Genomic DNA, 11649 nt, shown 5'->3' with positions numbered 1-11649 from the left:
ATGAAAATTGTTTTTCTCCATGCTGGCTCCATTGTTTACCATCAATGAATTGGCATCAAATTTCCATGAACTCTTTTTTATATAAGATATTCTCTCATGTTACAATATAAAAATTGACTTCCCTCCTACTGGCCCCATTGCTTAACATCGATAAATGGGCATCATTTTTTCATGAATTCTTTGTTCACATAAGAAATTCTTCCAGGATGAAAAGTGAGAATTGACTTCCTTCTTGCTGGCCCCATATCTTAACATCAATAAATTGGCATCAATTTTCCATGAACCCTTTGTTTATATAAGACAATCTTTCATGGTTTAATGTGAAAATTGACTTCCTCTTTTCTGGCCCCATTGCTTGCCATCAATAAATTGACATCAAATTTCCATGAACTCTTTGTTTATATAAGACATTCTTTCATTGTAAAGTAGGAAAAATTTACTTTCTCCTTACTGGCGCAATTGCTTATCATCAATAAATTGGCATGAAATTTCCATGATTTCTTTGTTTATATAAGACATTCTTTCATTGTAAAATAAGAAAATTGTTTTTCTCCATGCTGGCCCCATTGCTTACCATCAATAAATTGGCATCATTTTTTCATGAACTCTTTGTTCATATAAGATATTCTTCCAGGGTGAAATGTGAAAATTGACTTCCTCCTTGCTGGCCCCATATCTTAACATCAATAAATTGGCATCAATTTTCCATGATCTCTTTGTTTATATAAGACATTCTTTAATGGTGAAATATAAAAATTGACTTCCTCATTGCTGGCCCCATTGCTTACCATCAATAAATTGGCTTCAGTTTTCCATGAACTCTTTTTTATTATAATACACTCTTTAATGGTGAAATGTGAAAATTGACGTCCTCTTTGCTGGCCCCATTGCTTATTATCAATAAATTGGCATCAATTTTCCATGAACTCTTTGTTTATATAAGACATTCCTTCATGGTGAAATGTGAAAATTTACTTGCTCTTTGCGGGCCCTATTGCTTACCATCAATAAATTTACATCAATTTTTCTTCATCTCTTTGTTTATATAAGACATTCTTTCATGGTGAAATGTGAAAATTAACTTTCTCCTTGCTGGCCCCATTGCTTAACATCAATAAATTGACATCAAATTTCCATGAACTCTTTGTTTATATAAGATAATCTTTCATTGTAAAGTATGAAAATTGACTTTCTCCTTACTGGCCCAATTGCTAACCATCATTAAATTGGCAACAAATTTCCTTGAACTCTTTGTTTATATAAGACATTCTATCATGTTAAATTTGAAAATTGACTTCCTCCTTGCTGGCCCCATTGCTTACCATCAATAAATTGGCATGAATTTTCCTTGAACTCTTTGTTTATATAAGACATTCTTCCATGGTAAAATATGAAAATTGTTTTTCTCCATGCTGGCTCCATTGTTTACCATCAATGAATTGGCATCAAATTTCCATGAACTCTTTTTTATATAAGATATTCTCTCATGTTACAATATGAAAATTGACTTCCCTCCTACTGGCCCCATTGCTTAACATCGATAAATGGGCATCATTTTTTCATGAATTCTTTGTTCACATAAGAAATTCTTCCAGGATGAAAAGTGAGAATTGACTTCCTTCTTGCTGGCCCCATATCTTAACATCAATAAATTGGCATCAATTTTCCATGAACCCTTTGTTTATATAAGACAATCTTTCATGGTTAAATGTGAAAATTGACTTCCTCTTTTCTGGCCCCATTGCTTGCCATCAATAAATTGACATCAAATTTCCATGAACTCTTTGTTTATATAAGACATTCTTTCATTGTAAAGTAGGAAAAATTTACTTTCTCCTTACTGGCGCAATTGCTTATCATCAATAAATTGGCATGAAATTTCCATGATTTCTTTGTTTATATAAGACATTCTTTCATTGTAAAATAAGAAAATTGTTTTTCTCCATGCTGGCCCCATTGCTTACCATCAATAAATTGGCATCATTTTTTCATGAACTCTTTGTTCATATAAGATATTCTTCCAGGGTGAAATGTGAAAATTGACTTCCTCCTTGCTGGCCCCATATCTTAACATCAATAAATTGGCATCAATTTTCCATGATCTCTTTGTTTATATAAGACATTCTTTAATGGTGAAATATAAAAATTGACTTCCTCATTGCTGGCCCCATTGCTTACCATCAATAAATTGGCTTCAGTTTTCCATGAACTCTTTTTTATTATAATACACTCTTTAATGGTGAAATGTGAAAATTGACGTCCTCTTTGCTGGCCCCATTGCTTATTATCAATAAATTGGCATCAATTTTCCATGAACTCTTTGTTTATATAAGACATTCCTTCATGGTGAAATGTGAAAATTTACTTGCTCTTTGCGGGCCCTATTGCTTACCATCAATAAATTTACATCAATTTTTCTTCATCTCTTTGTTTATATAAGACATTCTTTCATGGTGAAATGTGAAAATTAACTTTCTCCTTGCTGGCCCCATTGCTTAACATCAATAAATTGACATCAAATTTCCATGAACTCTTTGTTTATATAAGATAATCTTTCATTGTAAAGTATGAAAATTGACTTTCTCCTTACTGGCCCAATTGCTAACCATCATTAAATTGGCAACAAATTTCCTTGAACTCTTTGTTTATATAAGACATTCTATCATGTTAAATTTGAAAATTGACTTCCTCCTTGCTGGCCCCATTGCTTACCATCAATAAATTGGCATGAATTTTCCTTGAACTCTTTGTTTATTTAAGACATTCTTCCATGGTAAAATATGAAAATTGTTTTTCTCCATGCTGGCTCCATTGTTTACCATCAATGAATTGGCATCAAATTTCCATGAACTCTTTTTTATATAAGATATTCTCTCATGTTACAATATGAAAATTGACTTCCCTCCTACTGGCCCCATTGCTTAACATCGATAAATGGGCATCATTTTTTCATGAATTCTTTGTTCACATAAGAAATTCTTCCAGGATGAAAAGTGAAAATTGACTTCCTCCTTGCTGGCCCCATTGCTTATCATCAATAAATTGACATCAAATTTGCATGAACTCTTTGTTTATATCAGACATTCTTTCATTGTAAAGTATGAAAAATTTACTTTCTCCTTACTGGCCCAATTGCTTATCAGCAATAAATTGGCATGAAATTTCCATGATTTCTTTGTTTGTATAAGACATTCTTTCATTGTAAAATATGAAAATTGTTTTTCTCCATGCTGGCTCCATTGTTTACCATCAATAAATTGGCATCATGTTTTCATGAACTCTTTGTTTATATAAGACATTCTTCCAGGATGAAATGTGAAAATTGACTTTCTCCTTGCTGGCCCCATTGCTTAACATCAATAAATTGGCATCAATTTTCCATGAACTCTTTGTTTATATAAGATATTCTCTCATGTTACAATATGAAAATTGACTTCCCTCCTACTGGCCCCATTGATTAACATCGATAAATGGGCATCATTTTTTCATGAACTCTGTGTTCACATAAGAAATTCTTCCAGGATGAAATGTGAAAATTGACTTCTTCTTTGCTGGCCCCATATCTTAACATCAATAAATTGGCATCAATTTTTCATGAACCCTTTGTTTATATAAGACATTCTTTCATGGTTAAATGTGAAAATTGACTTCCTCTTTTCTGGCCCCATTGCTTACCATCAATAAATTGGCATCATTTTTTCATGAACTCTTTGTTCTAATAAGACATTCTTTCATGGTTAAATGTGAAAATTGACTTCCTCTTTTCTGGCCCCATTGCTTAACATCAATAAATTGACATCAAATTTCCATGAACTCTATGTTTATATAAGACAATCTTTCATTTTAAAGTATGAAAATTGACTTTCTCCTTACTGGCCCAATTGCTAACTGTCATTAAATTGGCAACAAATTTCCTTGAACTCTTTGTTTATATAAGACATTCTATCAGGTTAAATTTGAAAATTGACTTCCTCCTTGCTGGCCCCATTGCTTACCATTAATAAATTGGCATCAATTTTCCTTGAACTCTTTGTTTATATAAGACATTCTTTCATGGTAAAATATGAAAACTGTTTTTCTCCTATGCTGGCTCCATTGTTTACCATTAATGAATTGGCATCAATTTTCCATGAACTCTTTGTTTATATAGATATTCTCTCATGTTACAATATGAAAATTGACTTCCCTCCTACTGGCCCCATTGCTTAACATCGATAAATGGGCATCATTTTTTCATGAACTCTGTGTTAACATAAAGAAATTCTTCCAGGATGAAATGTGAAAATTGACTTCCTCCTTGCTGGCCCCATATCTTACATCAATAATTGGCATCAATTTTCCATGAACTCTTTGTTTATATAAGACATTCTTTCATGGTAAAATATGAAAATTGACTTTCTCCTTACTGGCCCAATTGCTTATCATTAATAAATTGGCATGAAATTTCCATGATTTCTTTGTTTATGTAAGACATTCTTTCATTGTAAAATATGAAAATTGTTTTTCTCCATGCTGGCCCCATTGCTTACCATCAATAAATTGGCATCATTTTTTCATGAACTCTTTGTTCACATAAGATATTCTTCCAGGGTGAAATGTGAAAATTGACTTCCTGCTTGCTGGCCCCATATCTTAACATCAATATATTGGCATTAATTTGCCATGAACTCTTTGTTTATATAAGACATTCTATTATGGTAAAATATGAAAATTGACTTCCTCCTTGAGGGCCCCATTGCTTACCGTCAATAAATTGGCAACAAATTTCCTTAAACTCTTTGTTTATGTAAGACATTCTTTCATGTTAAATTTGAAAATTGAATTCCTCCTTGCTGGCCCCATTGCTTACCATCAATAAATTGGCATTAATTTTCCTTGAACTCTTTATTTATATAAGACATTCTTTCATGGTAAAATATGAAAATTGTTTTCCTCCATGCTGGCCCCGTTGTTTAACATCAATGAATTGGCATCAATTTTCCATGAACTCGTTGTTTATATAAGACATTCTCTCATGTTAAAATATGAAAATGGACTTCCTCCTTGCTGGCTGAATTGCTTACCATCAATAAATTGGCATCAATTTTCCATTAACTCTTTGTTTTTATCTGAGATTTTCTTCAGGCGTCAACAAAAATTTACTCCCTACTTGCTGTCCCTATTCTTTACCATCAATGAATTGGCATCAATTTTCCTCGTAACTCTTTTTTTCCTAGACAATCTCTGAAGTTGACAACAGAAATTGACTTCCTACTTGCTGGCACTGTTGCTTACCAGAGTTGTTTAACATTAATTTTCCTCACAACTCCTGTGACTTCAATTGTATTTTTATGGCCAATTCTAAAGCTAAAAAGGAATTCATGGATTTACTAACATCTTTGCTACCAACAGTGAACCTACTAGAGTGAGTGCTCGTTTGGAAACAGATAATGTGTTTACTAATATTGCCCTTGAACTAGTACAAACATGCCCACTTATCAATCACTACTATCACTTCTTTCTGCAATTGCTGTGGTTTCACCCAAACAAAGGAAAAAATACCACAAAAGGTATTTCTGTGATCAGAATATGATCGCCTTTTGTGACTTATTAAATTCCCATGAGTGGTCCGATTTTTTTTCCTTGAAGTCATTTGACCTTAACTTTGAATATATCTATTCCAAGCTATCTACATTACTTTGAAATCTGCTTTCCCCGTGTCCTGAAGCATACAAAAAACAAAAGCTCTTCTGTTAACTACAAAAGTCAGTGGGTCTCTAGTGAAATTTGCTGGCTTTCGAAGAAAATGAAAAATGCTGCAGTGTACAACAAAAGTAAATCAAATCTAGCTGATCGCCAAGAATACTCAGTACTCAAGAAAAGTTATCGCCAAACCTTACAGCGTGCTAAAAAATCTTTCAACAACCGTAGACTTATCAATGCGAACAATAAATCTAGAGAGATTTGGAAAATTATTAACGAATCCAGGGGTCCACATAATGTACAAGATCTTCAACTGCAGGACTCCGCTGGTAATGCTATGCCAGATTACTATAAAATGGCCTCAATTCTGAATGATTTCTACCTCTCCCATCAAAATCCCTCAGTTTCCGTCAATTCAGCTAATTATTCTCATATTCCTATCTCATGTAATTCATTCCCATGTTCAGCCATGGAACTAACCAATATAATCAATAAATTCCCTAACAAATTTGGTCCTGGATTAGATGACATTCCAGGGATAGTCATAAAAAGGTCGTTTAAAGCTATTAAGGATCAGCTGCTGTTCTTAATTAATGAATACCTAAAAACTGGAATTTTCCCAAGCCCTCTTAAATCAGTAAAAATCGTGCCAATATACAAAGGGAAAGGTTACAAAATGGCAATGAATTCTTATAGACCAATATCCCTGTTGAACCAGTTGGGGAAAATATTTGAAATAGTTTTTTATCAACGTCTTGTATCATATCTTGAGACATATAACCTATTATCCACATCTTAACATGGATTTAGAAAAACAAGGTTCACTACAACAGCCACATATCACATGGTGAATCAAATACTTCTAGGATTGGATAATAGACCTGAAACTTTAGGATTATTTCTTGATTTCAGTAAAGTGTTTGACTTCGTCAATCATCAGTTACTTCTGTATAAACTGAAATGCTATGGTATAAGAGGCACACCCTACAAATGGATTGAATCTTATCTAAGTGAACGGCATTAGTATGCTCAGCTCTCAATAAATGGCTCCAAATTTGTTTCCCCTGGTAGAGAAGTAACACTGGGTGTTCCCCAGGGTTCTGTACTTGGTCCTATTTTATTTTTAATCTATATCAATGATCTCCCAGACAATCTTAAGTTCATTAAAGGGATAGACCCAATACTGTATGCTGATGATACAAATATCATTGTATCAGCCTCCTCAGTAGACAGTTAGAAAGAGCAGCCGAAGTAGCTCAGATTTTCAATGAATGATGTCTTCATAACTTCCTAAAACCTAATATAAATAAATCCAGCCTGATTAATTTTACTAATAAAAAGAAAGTTTCATCTGCAATCTCAGTACATGCAGAAGGTGTGAGCATTCCCCAAAATTCCAGTACCCAATTCCTGGGAGTAATCCTGCATAGAAACATGTCTTGGGAGGAACACATTTTCAAATTACGTAGAAAGTTAAGCTCCCTATTTTTCCTCATTGAAAATACTAGATATTCTGGAAATTTAGAGGTCCTTCTATCCATTTACTACAGTGAATTTTATTCTCAGGTTACCTCTTCTGGGGTTCCTCTCCCCATGTGGGCATAATCTTCAAAATCCAAAAGAGGATTATACGTATTATGAGCAATGCTCCTTGCGATGCACCATGTTAACCTCTCCTCAAAAGACTTGGTTTATTACCAGTACCTTGCATATATATATTTAATGTCATCTTACATGCAAAGGGTAATATTTCCCAGTACAAGTTCAACCACAATTACCATAGTCACTATACAAGAACCTGCAATGACCTGCACCAACCATTTGTCAGGACACACAGTACTGCCCATGGGCCCAAAGCAATGGGCTTGAGGTTATTCAATAAACTTCCCCATGAAATCAAATATGAAACAAAAGTACCTGTTTTCAAGAAAAAGCTGTTCAACCTTTTAAAAAATAATGTGTTCTATTCTGTAAATGAATACCTGGAATTGTCGCTACGCATCAATTCTGGCTTAAACAATTAATATGTAATTATAATAGTGTATTGGTATATATATGTATTGTATCTGTACTAAAATTGTGAAATTTATATCTGACGTGTCCTATATTTGTGTATGTATGAATATGCAACATATCTTTGGACAAATAAATATATTATTATTATTTGTTGTAATCAGACATTCTCCTAAGGTGACAACAAAAATTGACTCCCTACCTGCAAGGCCCAATTCCTTACCATCAATTTTCCTAACAATGCTTTGTTTTATTCAACATCCTCTCAAGTTGATAAAAAAAATATACTCCAACTGGCTGGCCCTATTGCTTACCAGTGAATTAGCATCAACTTTCCTCACCACTCTTTGTTTTTAACAGACATTCTCTCAAGGTGAAACACAAAAACTGACTCCCTACTTGCTGGCCCTATTGCTTCCCATCAATGAATTGGCACCGATTTTCCTCCAAACTCTTTGTTTTTATCAAACATTCTCTCAGGGTAACAACAAAAATTGACTCCCTACTTGCTGTCCCTCATCCCTACCATTTAATTAATTGGCATCTATTTTCCAAGGGATTCTTTGTTTTTATCAGACATTTTCTCAAGGTGACAAAAAAAATGCACTCCCTACTTGCTGGCCCTATTCCTTACCATTTAATGAATTGGCATTAATTTACCACAGAACTCTTTCCCTTTCTCAGAGATTCGCTTAGTTTGTCAACAAAAATTGACATCCTATTTCCTTGCCGTATTCCTTATCATTCAATGAATTCTAATCGATTTTCCACACAAATCTTTGCTTTTCTCAAGTTGACAGCGAAAATTAACTGCCTACTTGCTGTCCCTATTCATTACAATTTAATTAATTGGCATTTATTTTCCACACAACTCCTACTTTCCTCAGAGCTTCTCTCAAGTTGAGAATGAAAATAACTCCCTACTTGATGTCCATAATCCTTATCATTTAATGAAATGGCCTCATTTTTCAACACAACTCTTTGCTTTTCTCAAAGATTCTCTCAAGTGTACAAGGAAAATTGGTTGCCTTCTGTCTGTGCCTTTTCCTTACCATTTAATGAATTGGCATGTATATTCCTCAGAACTTTGTTTTCTCAGGGATTCTCTCAAGTTGCGAACCAAAACTGACTGCCCACTTGTTGGCCCTTTTCCTTACCATTTAATGAATTGGCATCAATTTTCCACACTTGCGAAAGCATAGATGCACTCTGATCTAATGACACAGATGACAATTGAACAAGTAGCGCAAGTTGGTGCTCTTCACTAAAAACCTCTGACATGTTTTAACATTGACATAGTTTTGTTAGGAGTTTTAAGAAAGATCTTAGGTAAATTTAGCTAATTCCATCTACAAGTTGGAAGTTGATACAGTCTCTTACACTAGATATTGTGAGACGCTATGATCTCAAGACACGGCCAATGAGGCTTTCACATCATTCATTGAGTATAATGCAAAAATTTTGAAGACCAAAACATAGTTGAAATGCATTGCAAATACCTAGTAAAGCAAAATGGCTGTGCCTCACTAACAGAAGTGGCTGATTATATTCTTGGTTTCAGCTTTTACCTAGTTGAATGTTTGAGTGAACCAAGGGGTAAATTTTTCTGCAAATGAAGAGGGTAAGTTAATTAGGATGTTGTTAATCATTGAGATGCCAGGATTTGGCATTGTCACGTCTTAAGTTTTCTGTGATTATAGCCCAAGTACTGTGCCAGAAATTTAACATGCATTTACAACCTTAAATACCCAATGGATTCAATTCTAACCACCAATGTTTCTCTCATCAGCTGCAATAAATACATACAGGGCCAGTAATCTTGGCAGACAACACAAAGCCAAGACTTATCAGGAATAACTCCCTTCTAAGAGAGATATCAACTTTAAATCAATTTGTTGGACCAAGCCCATGCAATTACATCTGGCTATTGGTATGGGAATAATATTCACTTTCTAATAATGTTTTCATCATTTTACATAATAATTATAATTTGCAGTCGTCAATGTTCAGGGGTAGGTATTTGATGGACCTAGAAAAATTGCCACACACTGTCTCCCATAGTCCGCAATAGAATAAACAATTTTTTTTGCTCCACAACTTACTTCCTTCCATCCAAAATGCCCAATTTCTTCACCCCTCTGCCTCACAAAATACCCACACTGCTCTACTCCACATACATCACAGTCCTCAAAATTGCATTGCCACACAGTTCCCTCCCAAAAACCATCTCTCTTATACCTACAATGACCAGCGCTTGTTTCAAACACCCACATCTCAAGCAAGTGGCATCATCAAACAGAACATGCATGGACATTCATGCCTGAGGCGATAACCTAATTGGGTGAGATTCCAATACACGACCACAAGAATGACACACACCCAATCCCACCACCACTGTTCTTAAATTTCAAAAACACAGAAATAAGAAAAAATTAAGAAACAATGGGAATTTACAATAGTGACAATCCCTATATTAATGATGAATGAAATAAGGCTTCAATGGCTCCCACGGTTCAACTGGAACAATTCCTTCCTCGTGCAGGCAGGAACCACTTACCCTAATTAATTGAGTATATCCTGATCCTTGACGACCATTGTCCCTCGATTGATTTCCAGGACGGCAGTGGATCACTCAACGATGATTTAACAAGACCATTTTAAATAGATAATATCAGTTAAATATCTTATCCATTTAGTTTTCTACCAATTTTGCAGGACTCATATCAGTGCGATCATTTTGACCCCCCCACTGTATCAACTCACTTTCAATACAACCATTAGAACTACCACACTTTAAAGCTTCGCTTCATGGAATTGTTTGATGTCCACATTAAATGAGTTAGTCATTTTCCACAGACTTTCCTTTAAGGTAGAGTGTATTTCATCAACTTGCGGCATCATTGGGTACAAGTTTGGTTCACATACAGCAGTGAATGTATACCATAAGGACAGAGGAGAGGGGGAGGAAGCTTAAGGTGGGGAGGGGTCGGGGTTTATCAGGCAAGGGAAGGGCACTGGTTATGGTCAGGGGCATGGGTCTAATGGGTGCATTGTAAGGTTGGATTTGATTTCCCTCAAGGTCATTTTCTCAGAATGGAGAGGGGAGGAATGAGCTTATAATTGCTCATTATGAAGTATTGTCTAGGGGCGAACGGATTGCCTTCGAATATCAATTAGCTCCAGAGCTTCCATTTCCAATCCTTTAAGAATATGCAGCATTTATGAGACATAATTGCTATTGCGTTTACAATCTAGGAGGTATTTTGCAAAGATGGTATTGGAGTTTGGATTTTTTATGGTATACAGGGTTTACTGCTGCATGTGAACAAAATTTGTACCCAATGATGCCGCAATTTGGGGAAGCACATGGTACATCAAATTAAAGTATGAGGAAAATTACGAACTCAATATGGACACCCATTAAAACATTAAGTCACTTTTTCACTAGACTCAGAATTTCTACATTGTAAATGTATTTACATATAATAAACCTGTAATAAGGAACTAGCTACCATGTGCGCTTAGCAATAATTTGTGCTCCACAAGCATGCTTTAAGTTAAGCATTACTAGGAGACCCACTAGAATCCTTCATTACAAAACCATTATGGTCCGGGCATCAAACTCGCCCCTGTCAGCCGTCAATCATGCTTATTTAAATTCTTGCTTTTCAATATTTAATAGTGAACACTTTGTGTCCCACAACTTCAGCAGTTTCACGTTGAACATTTATAAATGATTCAAGAAACACTACTGGAAAAAGTTACCTTCATTTTTTTTAAATCATTAAAACCTTATTAATACAATGCTTCCATCAAAATATGCACTTATAAGTACTTTTCTGTGTTGTGCCCAGAAGCAGAGCTTAACATTTATTAGGAGTCATAGCAGCTCAAATCCTCTGCATAATACTAGGTCTTGTGTGCGAGTATTGAGTGATAGAATAATATATTTTT

This window comes from Hetaerina americana, unplaced genomic scaffold, assembly GCF_022747635.1.
Source record: "Hetaerina americana unplaced genomic scaffold, ioHetAmer1.1.p SCAF_28, whole genome shotgun sequence".
NCBI lineage: Eukaryota > Metazoa > Arthropoda > Insecta > Odonata > Calopterygidae > Hetaerina > Hetaerina americana.
Note: the sequence above shows the minus strand (reverse complement) of the source record.